Source organism: Glossina fuscipes, unplaced genomic scaffold (assembly GCF_014805625.2).
Source record: "Glossina fuscipes isolate IAEA_lab_2018 unplaced genomic scaffold, Yale_Gfus_2 0, whole genome shotgun sequence".
NCBI classification, from domain to species: domain Eukaryota; kingdom Metazoa; phylum Arthropoda; class Insecta; order Diptera; family Glossinidae; genus Glossina; species Glossina fuscipes.
Window position 1 is genome coordinate 42017766 of NW_023998414.1, and position 21820 is coordinate 42039585.

General features: G+C 33.4%; 1 protein-coding gene across 5 annotated transcripts in view; it reads right to left on the reverse strand.

Moving 5' to 3' along the window:
• The window catches only part of LOC119644771 (fasciclin-2), a 131568-nt gene that overhangs the window by 108673 nt on the left and 1075 nt on the right, over positions 1 to 21820 (reverse strand). The gene's annotated exons all lie outside the window — the stretch shown is intronic.

A 21820-nucleotide genomic window follows, 5' to 3' on the forward strand; every position in this document is an offset into this window, starting at 1 on the left:
TAAATGGTAGGTGTCTTTACTAGTTAAATACGAATTTATCTTCACACCCTTGAAAATTTATGAATAACTCGCCATTAGTACACAAATCCGCTTATGAAAGTCATACATTTTTGGCAATGATTTGAAATAGGACTCTATTGCCGCGAAACGTTTTCATTTGTTGTTGGTGCAACTAGGCAGGCAATGGTTTTCTCTTCCATCATCGATGTAAATTATCGGAGATTGTCCGAATCAATTGTTTATTTCGCGCATAACATCTACAACTGGGCGTTAAGATATCTTGATTTGTGCATATTCCTAATTAACTTGAAAATATGATTCGACTAAGTAGAAACTGTCACTAACACAAGTTCGTATTCGCGGGTTTAGATCTCAATGCACTAGAGTTTACTTTGGTCTATAGCTATAGCGGGTGTTCTGTTGGCAAAGGCATAACGCTTACCGATTACGCACACAGACTCACCAGACTGCGACTACCTCCTTTATATCAATCCCCTTCTTCACTTTTTGTTCTTTCTCGCCGTGTTGTACGAATAGACGACATCACCTGAGTGATTGGTCATTTAAAAAAAGAAGGAACAAAAAAGGAGACATAACCTAGGATAGGCTTAAGCGGATTTCTGTGCAAAATTTGCTCCAATGCGAACATAATTTTCTCGCTTGCTTGTAGATGGGCAGAATGGAAGGCAAAGAAATGATTTGGTTTAATATGACTTTACCCGCCTGAATGGCCGAAGGCGAGGAATCTCGACTAGCAACTCAATAGTCGTGGGTTCGAACCTCAAGTGCGGTAGAGTTTTTAATAAAAAAGCCGATAGCCTTAGATGCTAGTGCTTTAAGAGTTTAGTCTTAGAGTTTATTTCTCTGGCGAAATTAATAATAATAGTAATAATAATAATAATATGACTTTATCGAAATGATTTTAATAGAAAATCTTATACAAATTTATTTACCCTCAGATAAATTTGATAATTGGTACAACAAGGACGTTTTTTTCCGCATGACTATATGCACTTTGTTGATTTTCGCCTTACATGGAAGTCCTTAATGAAGGAAAAATCCTAAATAGTGGAATATCGCTGAGCTACTGAAGTGAACCAACTAGGCGCTACTTGTTCACTTTACTGGAAAGAGTGTATAAGCGCTTGGACGCTTTTATTTTCCAGGAATGTTAGTGTTTCTTACATTAACATCTATACTATCGAATTAACTGAAGTCCAGATGGAAAGGGTTGAGAAGGCTTAAGTCTACATTAAGTCTCTGAAATTGGAATTCTTTTTTTTAAATATATATAACGTTATGCGGTTATATGATATAAACAATTCGGATCGAGTTGAGTGTAATTCTCATTTATCTTTCTTATTTTTGTAAACTCAATTCTATGGTAACTTAATTATCGGTTTATGTGAAATAAGTATATAAAGGCACTCGAATCTTTATACAAAATCTATAATACGATACACTTGATATTGAGGGGCTGAAAATAAGAAGAGTAAGAAGAATATATAAAATAAATTTCCTAACTAGAGCAGATGTTGCTTTCTTATACACATATATATTCCGAAGTGATCTAAATGCGTATGTTTGTGTATCTTTGCGTATTTGACATCAATTTAAGCGAAAAAAAAGGCAAAAGAAAAAGAATAAATCGAATAAGTGAACAAGTTTTGTTCGCTTTAAAACTCACACTACCTTACGCTTATTTATTGGAAACGGTGAAGTTTCCATTAATTGCGTACTTTTTTGTATAATGTATCACTCGTCTCCTGCCGGCTTTCGCCGCCCTTTTGGGATCAGTGTCCGTCCACAACAAGTTAAATTTTAAAATTTTGCTTCTCTTCGGGCCTGAGTTGATTTTTCTATTCAATTTATTCGAAATTATTTCGGTAACGAGAGCTCCATGAGGAGGTGGACGAATGGACAGACAATGAAATGTGAATAAAATGTTTGACAATTTCAAGATGATCATGGATCATATTCATATTTTAATGGTTATCTATGATAAGGGCTTTTATGCAGGTTTTTCCGGGCGACATGATAAACTTAGTATACCCGCTTAGTTTACTGTTTAATGCAATGAATATTTTATTTCAACTTTTTCCTCTGCTAAATATATTTATGTTTGAGTCTTTTTTCTTTCATTTTTTGTTTTTTTTTTTTATATTCGCTGTGATATCAATTTGAAATTGATATAATTTCAACGGCAACAGCAACAGCAGCAGCTGTTTATAACTAGAATTAATAGCGGAAAATATTTTTGGGGAAGAAATATTGAATAAATTTCGTCATTTTTACTTCTTTTTTTTTATTTATCATGTATTTTTAAACCTGATTTTCAAGCGTAGTTATCAAAGCATGTAATTATTGTTTAACAATTGTGTACAGCAATTGCTCAACAACAACAACAATAAAAAAGCAATAAATCATAGAAACAGAGTTAATGAGATGTATATTCCGAAAGTTGTGATTATGTGCTTGTATATATATATATATATATATATATATGTGTGTGCGTGTGTGCGTTTTTTTTTTTCTCGCACTATACAATGTTGAAATATCCCCTTAGGGTACCTAAATAAGAGAGGTACACGCGTGCTGAACTGCATTATAGTTGATCACATTTCATTGGCAACCACGACGAATCAATACAACAGAGTTATCGATATATATATCCGTATATTTGTAAAATGTGCACATGCATGTGCTCGGCGGTCATTTGTTTCGTTTACGTTTCGTTGAGTTAATCATAATGGTTTTTCACTTATTTTTTTCACTCTCCCTCTCTCTCTCTCTCTCTCTCTCTATCTCTCTCTTTCTCTCTTTCAATGCTTACTTTCTTCCATTCATTTCTATCTCTCTCTTTTTTGTTTTATTTTGTAATTTGTTTCATTTGACATTTTGAGATAATTTATTGCTAAACTGAATTTGTCGACTAATGTTCCTTCGCTTAACTTCGCATGCCATGAGAATTGAATGTAAAAACAGCAGCGTTAGTTTGATCAGCTTGTGTTTTGATTCACGTAAATAAGTTAAGACAGCATTTTATTTTACTTGGATGTTTGGTCCACGGGTTCCGCAAATATCCCCTAATTATGTTTGCTGTGAAAAAGTAACAAAGCATTTTCCCTTTACAGTCAAAATATGAATTCGTGGCAAAAAATCTCGATTTTCAGGATCAATTTCTTCTTCTTTTTCATCTTCAAAGCAATCGCAATCAATTGATGTTCGGCTTTTCATTGCCATTTCTTTTGCTCGTAACGTTAATTGCTTTACGTGGGTATAAGTTCAAAGAAAGGCATGACGAAACGGGGCTGGCTGCAGGTCTCTTCGAAGCTCGTGCAGATTAGAGGCAGACACGGATAAGAGCATTGTATGTTAAATGATTTTCCAAGCATATCGAATTATCGAAGATTTGCAATAATATTTAAAAGAAGGAAAGCGACATTGGAGTGTAATTTTTTGTAATCAGTGGGATCTGAAGGCTGGTCACGTTTTAAGAGTCGAGTTCTTCAATTACGAAAATTCTGACAAGAATCTAATAGATGAAGAAGAGAATTATCGTTTTAATTAAAGGGAAATTCTTTTGCAAGGTAATGCTGGTGAGTGGTTTCGATACGATGTCGTTGGGCTTCACAGTCCATTAAGCAGCTGGTGATTCAAACTTTATTCTAATTTATTGTGAAGTAACAAAACGCAGTTTTCATCTGCAATCTTTGTCGATTTTCCTTTTGTATATTTCATATGGCAATTATTGAAATGTTTTATATCGGATCAGTTAAGGAGACTTCTCTTGCACTTATTTTATTTACCATTTTTTTAAGCATAGACGAAGTTTTGGAGACCTAGGAGTTGAATACAAGAACTTTTGAATTAATTGTTAGGTTTTCTTTAAATCAACTAACTGAGTACTGACAAGTAATAGGAAATAAAATCGCACAGTGAATGCGTTTCTGAATCGTTGGGAGTAAAGGGTCATTGCAAGCGGACTTTCTCTCACTGTTTACTTCTTTTGAGCTTTTGCAAATATTTGGTAAACTTGAGAGTAAATTTGCAAAACTTACGTTAGATTCTATTCATGTAACGTGGACTTTAATTTAGAACCATCTCTTTAAACTATAGCACGTTCAAGTGCCGTTTCGAGTAGTGTTCAAATGCGGTCCCCATTCGTCATCTTTCTATTAATAAGCAGCACCAAGAACGATGCGGATTAATTGTCGTTGCTCAAAACTTTGTCGATATGGTGTTTCTTGATTCTAGAGAGTGACTAACTTGTGAATAACTTGTGATATTTTAGCATATATAATATGAGCTTATTACTCTGGCCGCAACCGATTGTCGAGGCCTTACCGGGCTGCCTCTTCCAAACTAGCCAATGCCTTAAACGTTTGTAAGTGCAATGGATTGGAGAAGTTTGTCTAGGGGTAGGCCACTTAAATTACACTTCTCCCATGTACCTTGTGTCGGAATTGCCGCTAATCAGCTCCGTTTACTGAATCTTTATTTTGGCTTTAAACGAAGTTGCGAAGTGTAGAAGGTTTTCGTATTTCGTTGCGCATATACTTCAACTGGGTAGATGAGAAGACGTCACAGAGTTCATTCAAAATTTTATGCAAAGAGATAGATGGGATCACACGAGGAAATCGTTTTCGGGATCTTAGAGCGTCAGAGAGATGTACGGATGGCTGACTGTGACTAGTAAAACGCGCCATTTTTCCGGTCTGAATACCTTATCTGTATTTGGCAGTAGATTCACTTGATCGATAAAAAACTTGCGTTATCTATTGCGTCTCTTACGTCCCGTTATCTTCTCTGTGATTTTTCTAGTTTTTGATACTGACCTCTCACCTCATTAATTCGGCACAAGCATTATAAGAGTTGTGCAGGAAGCTATGGCATTTCTTCTAGCTATCAAATCAGCTTAACATGTACGTATTGTGCTCATCATTCAGCTTAGCATTCGTTGAGTACGAATAGTATAAAGGATATTTTATCAAATATGAAATTTACAATAAAAGGAGGAAGATGGAAGGAGGGAGAGGGAAAAAAATAAAATAAAAAAAAAACTCAGTACCTTTTCCTAAAAAGTGTTTCTACTTAACTTACTTCATTGTAAAAATTCCAATCCCTTTCCTTCCAATATTTCAATATTTGTTGTCTCGACTTTTAGCGATAATGTAATTGTAGAGTGATTTTTTGAAATTTTCGCCTTCATAAATTATTCGCAAACATATTTTTTTCATTATGATGACAAGAAGATTTAGAAGGTTAACCGGAGGGGAGGAACCGTCTCGCTAATCCATCGAGACAATAGGAATTTTGCTTAACATTGTTGTTCATTGTGAGATGTTTACATAAAATGTCAATTAAATAAAGCTTAATGACATTCCCCTCGAATCATCATGAAATGGCTAAACATTGAAAATATTCTAAACGCGTCATTAATAAGCATTGGATTTGTTACGAAAAATTTATTTAACTAAAGCAAGAAACAATGAGCTTCGCAGCAGCGCGAAGACGATGCTCAGGGAGTGCGTATCAAGGAAGAGGGTGAAGGAATAGTTAAGCGAATAAGGTCATATATCTCAAATATTTATTTACTCATTCAAATAACATTAATAAAAAAAAAAAAAAACAAATAAATAAATAAGATAAAACATCGGTTTTCAATTTACTTGAAATTCGAGCAGATAGCAGCTCGGGGCTGTAGATTTGCTCTGGTGCTGGAAACGGCGGAAAAAGAAGATGGAAGATACTTTGCTTTTTCTTCTGCATAAATTTTTGGCAATAAGCGAAAAGATTGTAATTAGCATGAAATCCGGTATGACATCATAAAGCACAAACGCAAAAAAAAATTCTCTTTGCGCCAACACTAAAAGCACTAACACATATACGATCATTATCGCCAGCGCTGCGGCTATTACGCTTGAAGACAAAACGTTATGGCGTAGCAGCCAGTGGTTGAGCTAACAGATAATATGGATGTATGTATGTAAGTGTTAGCATAATAACTTGCTCGCGCATCAGCATTAATATGAAACGCGCCAGAAATTGATTTATTATTTATTTAAGCGATTGCCATGTAACGTTAAAACATATCTTTATTGTGTTCTGTAACCATTAGAAGAAGTTCGCATTTAAGGGAGAGGAAGAATAATTCCGAATGATTTTCGAAAGGAAATAAAAAAAAAAAAAAAAAACAAAGATATTTATTAACGCGGGTTAAAGACTCACTGGCAGAGACTGAATAAAGAAAAGGAAACTTTATATGAATTTTATGTACATTTTCTTAAAAGCCTTTATGTCTTATGCTGGCTGACGCTGTTAAGAAAACTTAATTTAATGGAAAAATCAAATTAATGTACGAAGCGTTTTCATGTGACGTGTGGGAGGGGAAGAAGAAAGCATTCTTTTTCGTTAAATATCATAAGAAATAGGGATGAGAACGGAATTGTTTATTCGTTCGCTTAGTCATTCATTTATGAATATTTTCAACAATTGTTGCTTCATTTAATCGACTTACATGCGACATTAATTTCATAAAAATCTCGCTTAAAAGAACAACAATTCATATATAAATTATCATGGAAAGCAACTTGTTTGAGTTAAAAGGCTGACGCTGGCCATACTCTCTAGGGGAGCGTAAATGTTCAACTTTAACTTGAAAGCGATCATAACAAAAGGCTTAATAAGTAGTCCGTCGCAAGTACACAATAGCTTTGTCACTTTATTACTTTTGATGAGCAAACTATATTACCTTAAGACGCATACGCACAGGCACCTACGTGATCAGAAAGCACAAGCTTTTATGTGAATTCCATACGTTCTAATTGCATGCACATAAAAGTACTTTCCACAATTCTTGATAGAAGTCTGGGCAATTGGAAAGAATTCAAAAACCCTAAATGGCTCAACAGACTCGAAAAATTGGAATTAAATATTATTCTATCAAATTAAGTGTTTCTCCCATACAAAAACAAGTAAGAAAATTATATTCAGCGGGGGTCGACTCTCGCATACCCAACGCTATGCTTTCCGCATTCTACACTCCCAGTTCTTTTTCTTTGATATTCGTATCGCTGGTATTAGTAAGAAAAAATTAACCCACCAGATCACGATGTCCATCGTATTCATTTTAGAATTAACTCATTTTTAGGCATCTAATATATCTTCATTCGAGTAATGAACAAAATATAAATAAGTATAAAACTTCAAAAGAAGTGAAAAGGAGAAAATCTAATCGCTTGGAACTTTGTGTGGGCATGCCCGATAGGTTCGATCTTTGTACCTAAACAGTAGTGTGTTTCGTAAATGAAATGTGGAAAATTTCACTAAGTAGCGAGCAAAAATCGACAAATTTTTGCTAAGAAACATGAAGTTGCGTTCAGTTTACGCTTCTCTGCGGCTTTATGCTCTGATCATTTTTGCCCATTCTTAATAACAACCTGCGTGCAAAGACTTCCAATGTTCCTAAGAAATTTGGAGTCGATATCTTCATTTTTGCGACCAGAAGAGTGCCAACAACAAACACCGCACAGATGGACAGACATCGCTAAATCAATTCAGCATTTCACGCTGATCAAGAATATATATGTATGTATATATATATATATACTTTGTAGGGTCTCTGAAGCTTCTTTTTCGCAGTTAAGTACATTATGGAAAACAACAAAATGAGTATACGCCCATCTTACCGTGGTGGGCATAAAAAAAAAGAAGTCGATCATAACTTACTTTTATGTAATATATTAAAGTAGGTTTGCAAATTGAGAATGAGCGTCTTTTAATGAAATACAAAATGATTGAAAACATACTCATTACAAAGTATAACATGCTGACGGACAATGAGAAACTTCAGTGACGTCCAAAAATTGGTAGTTAATTTATTTTAAAATTAGTTGTGGCATCTGAAATCCGACTAGAAATATTTCATAAGGATAGCTATTATATAAATGTACATATGCAATGAATGCAACAACATTCACGATGATACAAATCCAATTTGTCAATTAATTGCAATGAATATGTAATATTGAAGTAATTGGCTTCAAAAATGAAAAGTTGTAATATTTTGGTTATTTCGCAAAGCAATGGAAACGTATGATATAGCATTTACGTCCATCATTGTGTCAATAATCGAAATGTTCATTATCGTTATCTATGGTCCTCTTTCGTTTTTTATCTTTTACCGGGTAAGTTGTAAATGCCCTCGCGGTAAAAACTTGGTGGTTCTAAGGCGAAATAGCTAGCTAGTGACCCATTTTCCGACATCTTCAACTTTTCTGAACCGCTGATCTATGCTGATAATGCTATTACGACTGTGCAGACGTTAGCGAAGAGTAATTACAACGAAGCTCCCAACTCAAGCAGAAGATCACTTTCGTAATCGCTTTTGCTCGGGGCGAATCGACGTCGACTTCAGGCAGGCTACAATTTTTTGCACGAAACTGGTCACTTTATCACTTTACTGCAACATTTTTTAGTTTAGTTACTGTTAAAAACAGAGATACATGCAATGTTGTAAATGACATGCATCTCTGTACGCTTTAAAATACACTGAACGACAGCTTGTAAACAGTTCAAACTTATGCCGTACATGTACCAATACCTAAGCTACGTCTAGCTAAAACTCCAAAAAAAAGTAAGTGCGTCATGCACGTTCCATGAAGCAACTAATTTCAATTTATAGGATTTGTGAAATTGTGTGAATGTATTTACTCAAAAAGTATATGTTACGTCCCTCCTGCTAAGATGTGCTCCGGACAAAATATATTTTCGTTAAGTTCGCAATATTTTCATTAAAAGATTTAAGAAAAAAAAAAAATAAATAAATAATTAAAACAAGATTGGAAATAGGAAGCGAATCGATATATAAAAGGTTGCCAATCTAAATGAAATATAATTTTCTCTCACTTTAATGCGTCTAGTAAAACAGACTAATGAACGCGATCTGCAAGATTGTTAAGAGATTGTGTTACTTAAACCACTCAGAAGTTACTTACTATTAAATATTTTTTACGAATATTTATTTCCTATGGTAGAGTCGTTTTTAGAAAGAGTTTGCAAATAAATATGAAAGAGAAAAATGTTTGTGTAAAGAAAGAAAACAAAAAATAAATAAATGAAATTAAAATTCATAAAAACTCTTTTCGACAGTTTTCAAAGCAAAAGGAATGCTTTTTGAATAAAATTTTATGTTAACAACTGGAAGAAGACGCAGAAAACTAATAATAAGTATTAAGCGAGGAACATGTAAAACGAATCCTGGACACCCGCCGTATGCATATTCTCAAGTTCTCAAATTATTGGAAGAGCGTAAAAAATATGATTTATTGGCAATGATTTCTTTGCAGATTTCCATTCGGTCGTTCGGCAATTGGCTTTCGCCCTTTAATATCACTAATATATTTAAGCGGGCACCAAGGTATTTGCAGTTAAACTGTTTACATTTATTATCTTGACATTTAAATAGTTCCATTTATGCCCATTTAAGATCTCATATCGAAAAAATCGTATATACACTAAATGCAAATAAAAAAATATTAATGTAAAAATGTATTAAAAGGTATAGATAATAAATACAAAACGCATATTAATATATATTGTTGTGTGTATAGTATGATTGACGCGGTTGATATTTGCAAATGTTACAGACGGGATAAGAAAATTAATACATGTCCGTCCTAGAACATTGCGTATATAAAGAAGTTAACTATGTAGGTATAAATAAAAAAATAAATAAGCAAAAACAAATAGCAGAACAAAGTTTAAGAGCTAAAAAAAAAATTCGAATTTTTTTATTTAAACGCGCTCTTAATAAACAAAATTTCAAGAGATTTTAAAGCATAGAAAAAAACCGCTACCAACTACTTGATTTATTTAGATGTTTGGTATACCAAGTTTGTTCTTGCGTTCGATAGACTACTACTCGTGCAATTCCTCATCGGAGAATTTTTTTTTTTTTTTTACAACTATAAACACTTTAAACCGATATGCGTTCCGAACGTTGTCACGTCAATGTCTTTTTTTGCTTTGTGTTTTTGTTTTTGTTTTTGTTTTTTTTTTTTTTTTCAATATGACCTTTGGTTGGGGGAAAGCATAGAGTTTAGTTACAGTCCAGTAGAGGTCACGCCTTTAAATTGAACGTCAATACTTGACGTTCTAAAAGAAACTAAAGTTTACCTTCTTCTATCTGTTTCGGGCAAAGTCTATTTAAGTTCATAAGTGGAGCTCAACTTCCTCTAAATATATCCTGCGAAGGTCAACAAATCTAAAAAAAACCTAAAAAATATTGAAATAATTCGTGATTTGTTAAAAAGATCAGAACTGGATTCACTTAGGCGATATGTATCCGAAAGTCGACTTAAGGCTTATATGTTATTTTCTTATTTGTTATTATTTCTCTCTATCTCTTTTGAATAATTTGAAGTGCAGTATAACGCGCATAACTGATACTTAATTGTGTAAATGTTTCTTGCTTCTTGGTGATTATTTAAATTTATTAGAGCAAAAATAGATAGAAAAGTAGTGTGTTTTTGTACAAAATATATTTCATTCTTTACTTCTCAGTTATTAAAACCCATTCAAAAGAATAAAGCGGAAGTCAAGTGGATCTTAGGCAGAAAAAAAAGAAGTAAAATAAATAAATAAAGAAATAAGTTTAACAAAATGAAAAAAAAAAAATATATATATATATATATATATATTTATATAAAGATAACCATTCTATTCAGTTTGGTTTGCCAATTAAAAACTTTTTCACCATTCAAGAATTTATATCCGTCCGTCTCACAATGAATTTATAACTCGCGTCAACTTTTCAGGCGTCAGGTAAGGTGAGCAACATAGCCATCTTCGCCTCTTTGTGCATCAAAGCGCATTTACTTTGCCTCTAGTCCGCTTTAAAGGCTTAAAACGTTTTCGCCGGAAAGCTTGTCTTGAATCCATTTCTTTGCTTTCCATATCGAGTCAATGTCGACAGCTCGCCATTCATTATTTCCTCCAAACGTACCGGTGTTCGTTAAATTGAAAGCTAAGCGAATCCCGTTTATTGGATCAAATAATTCCCTCATGTCAATGCCATTTCGCACTTCTCGTAATTAGTTTCAATACCTTAGTTCTCTATTTCTTTTTGGAGTTGAGTAAATGTGATTGTAGTTGCGCTCTTTTATGAATTCTAAACATTTTATTTGGTGCTCCCTTCCCCACCATATTAAAAAACAATAATAATAATAATAATCAGAGTTGCAATCTGGCATTTTGTTTGTTCTAAATTGCACCAAACGTATTTAAAGAAAACAAAATACATTTTAGTTCACAGAACGTTGGGCTTCGAAAAACACTGGTAATAAAACGTGTTACGCCCGCTATGAGCATTAAAACCGACGTCGCTTCCTTCTTCAATAGATAAAGGATAACATTAGGATTCCTTCAGCAAGCCAAGTAGCCTCGTATTGTATTGTTAAGTAGGTTGGGCGTTTCTAAAATTAGTTTTAATCAATCAATTTTTTTTTTATTTTGTTTGACTTAATAGATGCTATGAAACTTTGCGAATGTAGCGCAAAAAGTTTATTATCTGAATGAAATTTGTTTCTTTGAAACAAAAGAATGAATGTGTGCAATAAATCCCCGTTGGGTAGGTGTAACGTGATGTCTTGCCAATTGAGTTTTCCAATGAGCTATGAGTTTCTCTAATGAGCTAAAAAAATAAACAAAGATGTTTTCAGAGAGTGTTTAAGTGCATTTTATTAGACTTTTCAAGGAAAAGTACGTTACTGTCGCATGCAAAGGCATACCTTTCATCGAAGCACGCATATTGCAAGATGCCAGAAATGTTATAGGATGCAATCGTAACTTCGCAAACTTAATTTACTTCGCAAACCAGAAATTATATTTTTTTTCCATATAAGGGCTTGTTAACCCGTATATATGTTAGGATCTAAAAAATAGGCTTGTGTGGTCCAAATTTCCTAACAGTCATTTTTATGTAAAATTACTATCCTGAACACATTTTCCTGATAAAATATCGACAAGAAGGCTTCCTGGCTTATAACGGTATAAATTTCCTGAGAATTCTTATATGTGGTGGTATCTAAAAAATAGACCTACGTTCTCCAAATTCGCTAAAGTTGATTTCTTTGTCAAATTACCGTTATGAGCCATGAAATATTGGAAATTAGTCCTTTCTACTATATAAAGATTCCTTTCATTTTTTTTGGAAATATTAGGAAAATAAAATTGCCCCGATCAGTCGAAAGCTCTCAAACCAATTTGCAATGCCGAAATACGATTATTTACCCACCTTTTAAAATATCACGTTTTATGAGGAGGTATGGGGCCCATTTTGATAGGTCGTTATATGAGGGATAGTCGAAAATATGGACCGATCCAACCCAATTTCAATAGCGGTCGTCCTTGGTTCTAGACACATTAATCTACTAAATTTCATTAAAATACATTTAAAAAAGTGCGGCCTGTACTTTGAACAGAATTATGACGGGCCAAACATCAGACGGACAATCAGACAGGCAGGTTCGATATTTGTGTAATAAAAGATGGGTCTTTCTTAAGTCCTTCAGTCTGTTGCATATTAAAAAATTTTAAAGAATGTAAAGCAAAATAAAAACTTTAGTTAAAAAGGGATGCAAAATATAATCAGGAGGCGTTAAACACATTTGTTTTGATCGAAATCTTTTAGATTTTAGCTGGACGGCAGGTAACAATACATTAAAAGTTAATATAACCTAAAGTAGGTTTGAAGAGATAACCGATCAAAGTGATCTCCAAATTATTCATAGGAGAAGAACATGTTGGCGTTTACCACTATTGCTTTAAGTTCCGGTCTTAATTATTAGTAAGAAGTAAGTATCTGTCGCTCTCTTTATGTTTCATACCTAAGGGAATTTGATCGGGCAAAAGCTTGAAAATCTTGCAATATTTCAGCATCATTACTCACTAAGTCTTTTGTTATTATTTTAAAGACGTGAAAAAGAAAGGAGAGGTTTAAATGCTTTACATTTTTATTTTTATTTTTTTTTTTTTCTTTTATTTTCGCTATTGTTCTTTGACTTTTATATCTTGCTGGCATTTTGAACAGGCAGAGAAGATTAATGATGAGCCATCGCAAGAAACAGAACCAACCAAGGAAGTAAGCAGCACATTACACAGAGGCTTACAAGCACAAATCCACACAGAAGATTGAAGAGAATTTAAGCAAATATTCTCCTTTCTTCCGAGACATATAACATAGTATATTATATATAGTATTTACATCTAAACATGAAACGTTGGCATAAACATATGTTGGTGGAGAGGCGGCAGCGTGAAGAAATTTCGCAAACATTTCATCTTTTGCGATAGCACTACTATCAGTGATTACGTTTTGAGTGAGGGGGATACCAGCAGAAGAATGAATATATTTTAATGCCAAGAAATCAGGTCATTAACTTGCATAGCAATAAATTTTAAATTAAAGGTGCTAAATAACTCTCTGTTTACCGCTTATTTCATTATCATTTCGTCTCTTATTCTTAGTTCAAGTTCTTTCTTAGGAAGGCAAATTTTATGAATCATTATTAGCGGGAAGAAGTCAAGCTTTTCCCGAAAGGACAGCATAACAAAGAACAAAAAGAAACATGTAGTAAAGCTTTAATATTTTTTAGGCAATTTAAAGAACAAAAAAAAAAATGTTTAAACCTGTAAGTGAAAGCGCACAAGTTTTTTTCCTCTTTTTCTATAGAAAAGAAGTCTAAAACAGCGTCTCTTGATCTTCTCCGGGAATGGAGAGCAAATCTTCAATATTTTCTTTAGCATAGCAAAGAGCACTACCGTATGTAGGGAACCTTTTAGCATTCGCTCATTCCACCTAACACTAGGGACATCTTGGAAGTACTTGGAGAACGCAATATTAACAAATCGATATCGATAAGCTTCAGTCATAACCATTTAGCTGGCCGCCATTAACGGCATTTGGTCTAGTAAAACGCAATACTGTTTTTGCTAAAACATTTGCTAAAGGAAATTTCGCAAAGTAATTTTGGAGGGCGTGTTTTGCTACCTTTATTTATCTAAGTGTTTCTGCCCTTTTTTTGAAATAAGAAAATTAATTCTTCCAATCTTCCACGCCTTACTGGCGTCTCATTACTTTTACACAACCGATCACTATTAAAGTTCTTTACGGAATAAACATAATCCTGCTCTACATGACACGATATATATAAACCTTTAAGCCTAATTATTTGCTCAGTTACTTTGCGAAAAGTTATTTTAACCTTGCGTCGGGAAAAGTCGCAACGAATTTCCAGAATTTGAAAATAAAAGTGTCCTTCAATTTGCCTTCTTTGTCTGCAGGGTTTAAGTTTCAATGCCAAACTCAAGCAAGTTTTTGAAAAAATGTATATCCCTCCAATTTGATGCAGGACGGATCTACATATAAGTAAATCAAATCGAAAAAAAAAAAAGTTTGCATTTGATGATATGATGAGCTACGCATACAGCATAAAGTGCCTATGTTTTTGTAATTGGAAGACCTATACATAGTCTATACGAGAGGGGCTGAGTATCTAAAACGTATTATTATCCAGAAATACACCTCGAATCGCCACTCGAATTAACACTTCTAATTGGCTGAAGTTACGCGAGGCAATTTGCTTGTCGGTGCCGGAAGCACTGGAAGCACTCTTCTTCAAACTTCTATGGTCCAAGTTTGCAGACCAAACCGAATGTCGTTTAACAAATTTACTTTAATTTTTAAAATTTCTGAATAGTTCTTCTTCCTTCGAAAACCCTTCCCATTTGTTTGCTACGCCCATAAAGAGTAAAATCAAAGAATGTTTTTCTTTTCCAAGTTGTTTTTTGTTGTTTTTTAAATTCGATTAATTGGATTAAAAATAGATTTCCCTTCTCCCTTACCTCTTTATCGCATTGAAATTCTGATTCGGTTTTTGTTTATCTAATGTCAACACATTGATACGATGACCAGGCAAGAAAACATGCATTTGTCTTAGCCTTACCATCTAAGAAAAAAAAAAAAAAAAAAAAATGGATTAAATCTTGATAATGTCGTCCGTCATTCAGTTAGCCAGGCAGGTAGTCACAACCATTACCTGTTCGCAAAGCCGAAGCCGCAGCAGCGGCGTCCAGCGTCAGCTGCACTCAAGGTACTCACTTAGCTGCTAGCTTTGTTAGTCAATCATTTATCTAAAGCTGTGAGTGAAATAAGAAGAAAGGGTTGGCAGAGATGTAAACCTGGATATGTGAATGTATGTGTGAAAACGTTATTGCTGTTGTGTAAGTGTTTAGTCTTTTCGCTTTTTTCTTCTCTGTCAACGATTTATTATTTTATTTTAGTTGGTAAAGATTATTAAGGTTTCATTGATTAATCCGTTTTTAACTTTTGACTGACACTGAACTCAATTTTCAGTTAAGTGGTAAAAGAGAGCGAGGAAAGAAGGGAAACCAAAGGTCTATTTAATGAGAAACCCTCCGTCACTTACGCTTTTAGTCATTGTGAAGAAGAAAATGACCCTTTCATTGTTTTTATATAATTTTTCTCTTTTTGTTGTTTTATTATGTTTTTATGTTTCTTCTTTCGTTTGCCGGGTTACGTGTGGAGTCTACTTAATCCCATTCGTAGCATTTTTTCTTGTTTACTTTTTTTACATGCAGGCAGAAAGAAATTTTTGTATGTTTTTATGTAAACGAATTCATTTATTTATTTATTTTTATTTCTTTTGCTATTAGTTTTCCAATCCTTTCTATTATTGATTGTTAGCTCTGGAGACAGTAAACTAATCAAATTTCTGTTCACGTCTATTGCATACTTGCCTGATTATTTCTCGTCTCTCTGATTTGCCCCTATTCACTTTACCGGCTTGGCCGTCGCCGTGATGAGGAGGCGCTTACTTACACTCCTTCTTGTATTTCAAATAACAATTTTAATTCTTTAATGTTGTTGTTGTTGTTGTTGTTTACTTGTACGGTACAATGGGTATTGGGTTAAGCGTGGATAAACGCAATGTTCATCCAGCTTCACCTTTTTTAATGGTCGAGTATTTAAAAATCATTATTTGAATTCTTCATAAACATATGTCCTTGTCTGTCCGTCCATCCGTCCGTTCGTCCGTCCCTCTTACAGGTCGCTATCTTCGATATATATATATATATATATACATTTAATGCAATCTCCTATCGGAGCATGTTTATGGCATGTGAAGGCGCATCATATTGAAAATGGCTCGAATTGAAGCAATCAGTTACAAAGAAATCAAAAAAAAAGTGTACTCAATAGTCAGCCGAAATCGATTGTAAAGTTGGAAACTTGTTTTCCTTCACGTTGCTTTCTGTTTCCAATAATATTCACTATTCAACATCATTCATGTTATTCGTGACCGTCAGTCATCAGTTTCAATTGACATTTGGTTGTCTTTTTATAACTGTTATAGTTGTCAGAGGCAAGGGGCTGATGGCTGGCTGATGATGATGATGGTTCAGAGTCGCTATCGGAAAAACAATTCCATTAACTGTTAATGGAAAAACAACAGCAATAAAAAAAGACAAAAATTCTTGAACACATCGATAACTAGGTAACAGCACAGCAACACCAATAAAATGTACATTTATGTGTGTGTGTTTTTTTATATATTTTTTTTTCATTTTTTTTTTTTTTTTTATATACGCATATAAGGGAAAAAGAATTTCTTTTTCTTCTCTTTTCAAGACATTTGCTGAAAAAAGGTTTTAAAAAAGGATTTCAATAAGCTGTAAACGAACATTTAGGTAGATGGTAGTTAGTGATGGAGGAGCTAAGTATTTCTGGTTTGATTCGTGACTAATACCATGCGATAACGAAAGCATATATCTAAGTCGAGTATGAGATTAACTTTATAATAACTTAGCTTCGCATTGGTAAGAGAAAAAAAATCTTCTTTTTTTTTTTCACTCTTTTTAAATCGTGCGAGTACATAAACGCGCAATATATGTAATAAAATGCTTTTCTTTGCATTTTGCCGATGTTCGCAAAGCTGCCTCTTGTATAAGCCAATGTTCACAACGATTTTTCCATATGAGTCGAATACGACAAAAGCGCATCAACGGACTCTTTCGTTACCTGCTCAATTTGTTCTGCAAATGAGCAAAGGACTACGTCGATGTCATTCCATGCCATTCCAAATCGGGATTATAGGGTAAATGAATGGCCTTGCATGATGTATGCTATTAGTAAATCTATTATATATTATAAACATATACACATACTTATCCTTAATAATCGCTTTATGATGGTGATTTAAAGCACATTTTTTTTTTTTTTTCTTTATCACAATTTTCTTTTGCATATGCAATAAAAATTAAATTTTTAACGAAAACAATTAAGGCAAATATTTACTTTTCGCCAACAATAATTTTTAAGAATCTTTAAAGGGAAGATAATAAACGAAAAAAAAAGCAGATAAATATTATTTAAAATGTAAAATAAATTAAGGTTAAGATGTGTCAACAAAGCGACTCACATAAATTAAAAAACGAAAAAGAGTAAAACGAAAATGAAAACAAAAGCTGAAAACATTGAAAGTTAGTTTTGCGAGTTTACTTTAAACTGTTTAAGTAAAAACCTTTATTTGAGGGCATCGCAACCTATGTTGTTATATAATAGTTGTAATTGCGCGGCACTGTGAATTTTCTTTTCAGAAAGTTGTGCAAAAAAATCTTCCCAAACTTTAGGTTAAATTACTTTTAACATTTTTCACGTTAAGTGGAAATTTACTTATTTGTTATTCCCTCCGCTGTTCCGTGCGTCAGCGAATTCGTTCGGCTAAGTTTATTTAAACTTTCATTAAACCATAGACATAGCGAATAAGGTGGAATAAGTAGGGATGAAATGATAGCAAAGAATGATAGAAAGAAACCGACACACCACACAGCCAGAGAGACGATTTAGTTAGACAAATAGTTGATAAGTGTTTCTCGGTCGTGATTATTATTTCGAGACTAATAGAAAAATTAAAGGAAAAAATGTTTTCTTTTTTCTTTTTACTACAACCGCCATAGAAAGCAAAATAATTATGTCAAATGTATTTAGCTAACGGAAGCAAGCGTATGTATGAAAGATACCTTAACTTATACCTTCAAGTCATTTCCAATCAGGGATACGTTTGGTCACTGCTTTTGTTTTTTTTGTCTTTTACCTGAAAACAGTATCACGATGTCTTCAATTTTCATCTAGAATACGAAAAGTGAATTGACGATTCTCTCTCTGCTCGATTGAAAAAATATTGCACACACATATCACTGCATAATGAATTAAGCATTGAAACTTTTGTGAATCTCGCCTTGAATGCATTAAAAGTGGTGGTAACCGTCGCATATGTTAGATTAAGTTTTAGCCAGTTTTAGTAGTGGCAACTATGTTAACGTTACAGCTTATCTAAGACCGAACATATGTGAATAGTTCTACCGCTCGTACTTAGCATGGTCCGCAGTGGTTTATATTGTTGTCTAGCTTCGAAATTATTATTATTATCCTTTTCTTGTTTTTTTTTTTTTTTTTTGCAAAAAGACATCAAAAAAAGACATAGTGAAAGAATCAGTTTGATCCGAGAAAGATATATTTTTTGTTGTATTTTTACAAATATATTATAGGAACAGTATCTTGTTTTTCCTTTTTGATCAAGTTTTGCAAACGTTAACTTTTAAATGCTGTTTTTGTTAATGTTGCGGTTAATTAAAAGTTTTCAACCGCACAACTTCAAAGTTGAGGTTTGGAAAGTGAAAAAATAGCGAAACTAAGAAGAAAAAAAATGCAAACTCAAAACTCATATTTAGTTTAAGTCGAATATTTTGTTCTCCTCTCAAACGGCAATTAATTTAAACCTTATCTACCGTTCGCTGTTAACATTATTTTACGGTCAGTGTAACTATTATTGCCTGGCATAATGTGATTGAGTTCCTAATCGTAGGAATCATGTTTACTTTAGAGATAGTTTGCCTCGTTTCTAGGATTAGGTTTTCGTGACGTACTGTTCAAGTAGCCGGACGCAGTTAAAATAGCGTATCAAATAAATTATTATTTCTATCTCTCTCTCTCTCTATATATATATATATATATATATATATGTATACATATCTCATACGAGTGGATAAAGTTCATACAACGTATTTACTCATCGAGTTGTCTGATGCGCAAAAAGGTAGCCACAAAGGTTCACGTCACATTGCATATAATAAAACCAAAATTCGCTATATTTTTCCAGGCAGTTGTTCTGAACCCATTATTATTATTATTATTATTATCATTATTTTCATTACTGCTTTACTTTACTTTATAGCTCGACTTTTCCTTGTATAATTCAGTTCACAAATAACTTTGAGAATATTCAACCGTTTTTCTTTGCTTTTCTCTTTTCACTTTATATGATTTACATATCAAGATTATTTTTAATATGATTATTTATTTTTTTACATATTTTTTCTCATTCTACTTTTCTTAGGCCAATCAAAGAAAATCAGGTTTAATGTTGTCATGGTAGCAAGCGCTCATTTGTGCGGCATTGCATAGAGCATTCCATCGCCAAACTTAACAACGATCAAAAAAAGAAAAAAGTAAAAAACGCAATAAGATGTAGGAGAAGTGAAAAAAACGTTGCACCTATCTTGGAGCAATAGCCTCTTCGTCCACCCTTGTCGACACCAAACTCTAAAACTTCTCAAATCAATTCGGAAAAATGTATAATATTTTTAAATTGTGAACGGGTCAGTTGATCGTTTGAAACTCCGTTTGCACTATCCTTTTTATCGACGCTAGCAAGGAATGCTTTATAAAATTGTCATCTCATAATCTCTTACATGTCACAGAAAAGCCGAATTTTTTCCTATTGCGAGTGCGCTTGTAGGCCGATCAAATCATTGGACTCTGATTGCAATTAAATTCTTTGCTTCGAGTTTTAAATAAATATCCGGCAGCATATATATATATATATATATATACATATATATGTATAGTTTCGGATGGACTTTTGGTTTTTGCCGGTCATCTACTGCCAATATATAAGCCACGTTTCGTGTAGGTGTCTAAACTTTGCGGTCTTTACGATTTCCGCTATCGGCAAGAGATAGATGGGCAGACAGGCGGACTAATCGATCCTAAATTGATTTCAGATTTTACGATAGATGCAAAATTTGTGAACTTAATAAGGTTGTTTGTTGTTGTGTTTGTTTTCAATGTTACAAATGGCAGAATAAATCTAGTATATCTGCTTGCTTGCGTAGGGGCAATAAAAAATATATTTAAAGTAATTGGTTTCTTGCTGCATTTCGTCAAGTGCGTACTATTGAGTTTTCTAGTTGCACAAATAAATATATTGCAGATCTGAAGAAAAGTAAAATAAATAAATAAAGAGAGGAATTTATTGCAATTATAAATAAACGGTATCGCAACATATTCAACTCTGCGAACATGTGCTAATTTCTGTTAGGAAAGCGTACGAACCTGAAGAATTCTCTTAGACTCAACGATATTTCCGGAGGCAAGGCCAGCGGGATTTTTGAGTTCGGGCCAAGTCTTACTACGTTTTTCTTTTCCTAAAACCGAGCCAACGCTATTGAAACGAATTATTCGTATTATTCGTTTTTCTACCAACTTATCATTAATTGAAATCAATTTTCAATCAAGTTAACTGGCACTTTTTAGCAAGAGGGATTTGGGATAGACGCGTGGGAAATGCATTGAATCGAATTATGTTTACTACTGCACTTCATAGACGGCAGTTATATGAGAAATATTTTCGATTTTCAACACTCCTCAACATGAATTCTTCGAAAATAATATTTTAACATGACCTACTACTATATGAATGTTGAAAATTTGGTCGTATACCCTCCCTCTCTCTCTCTCCTATATAATCCCACTTTAGCCTTTATATGATAGCATGCGTTAGATGATCAAAATTACAGAATAATTGAATTGGATAGGGTGGTTTGCCTTTCTTCGAAAACGTCCTATGTAACGAGTTTCATAAAAACTAAGCAAAAATCAACAAGTTCGGATATATTATGACACAGCCAGGTAAAAATTATTTCGCTAAGATATCTTAAACATCTAAGACGTCTAAAATTTTCCCAAATGCCATTATATGCCTTTTTTTACGCTACTTGGGATGTTCAGAATGTTTAGTTAAATCAATGCTTCCGCGCTTGATGTTAACTGTGCAATTCATTCGCTACGCAAACTTATATATGAATTATGTTAAGACTCTGTAAATGTCTCTTAGTTTGTTGATCAGTTTGAAGAATCTTCTTGAAAATTATGAAATGTTTATTAACCTAATAGTGATAGCGAGTGACGCGATCCAATATAGGAGAAAGTAAAATCGTCGATTACCTTTCCAATAGCATTTCGCATTCACGATATGTGCAGCCTTTCTAGCGAATTTACGGCAATTTTCGACGTTTACTCGATCGGGAAACAAACTTCCTATGCTATGAGGAATTTTCGCTTAATTAATTTTCGAAAAACTTGCACCATTTTCATATGTAACCGTTTATTTAATGCTTGTTAAATGAAAGCATTGCTTTGCGTTAATGCATACGCTTTTTGTTAATTCAGTTAATTCAATTCTCTTTCACACAATTTGTCTAGAAAATAATTCATTTAATGATCACAAGTTTTTTCTTTATGAAAAAAATTATTTGAATAAAAATGAAGTAAGTAAGAGAAGGCAAACGAACACTAGACTTTAATTAAAGCATGAAAAGAAAATCCTTTAGCCACCATTAGTTTTTTACTATAAATGCTGGTTATATGCCCCTCTGTATGTGTGTGTGTGTGTGT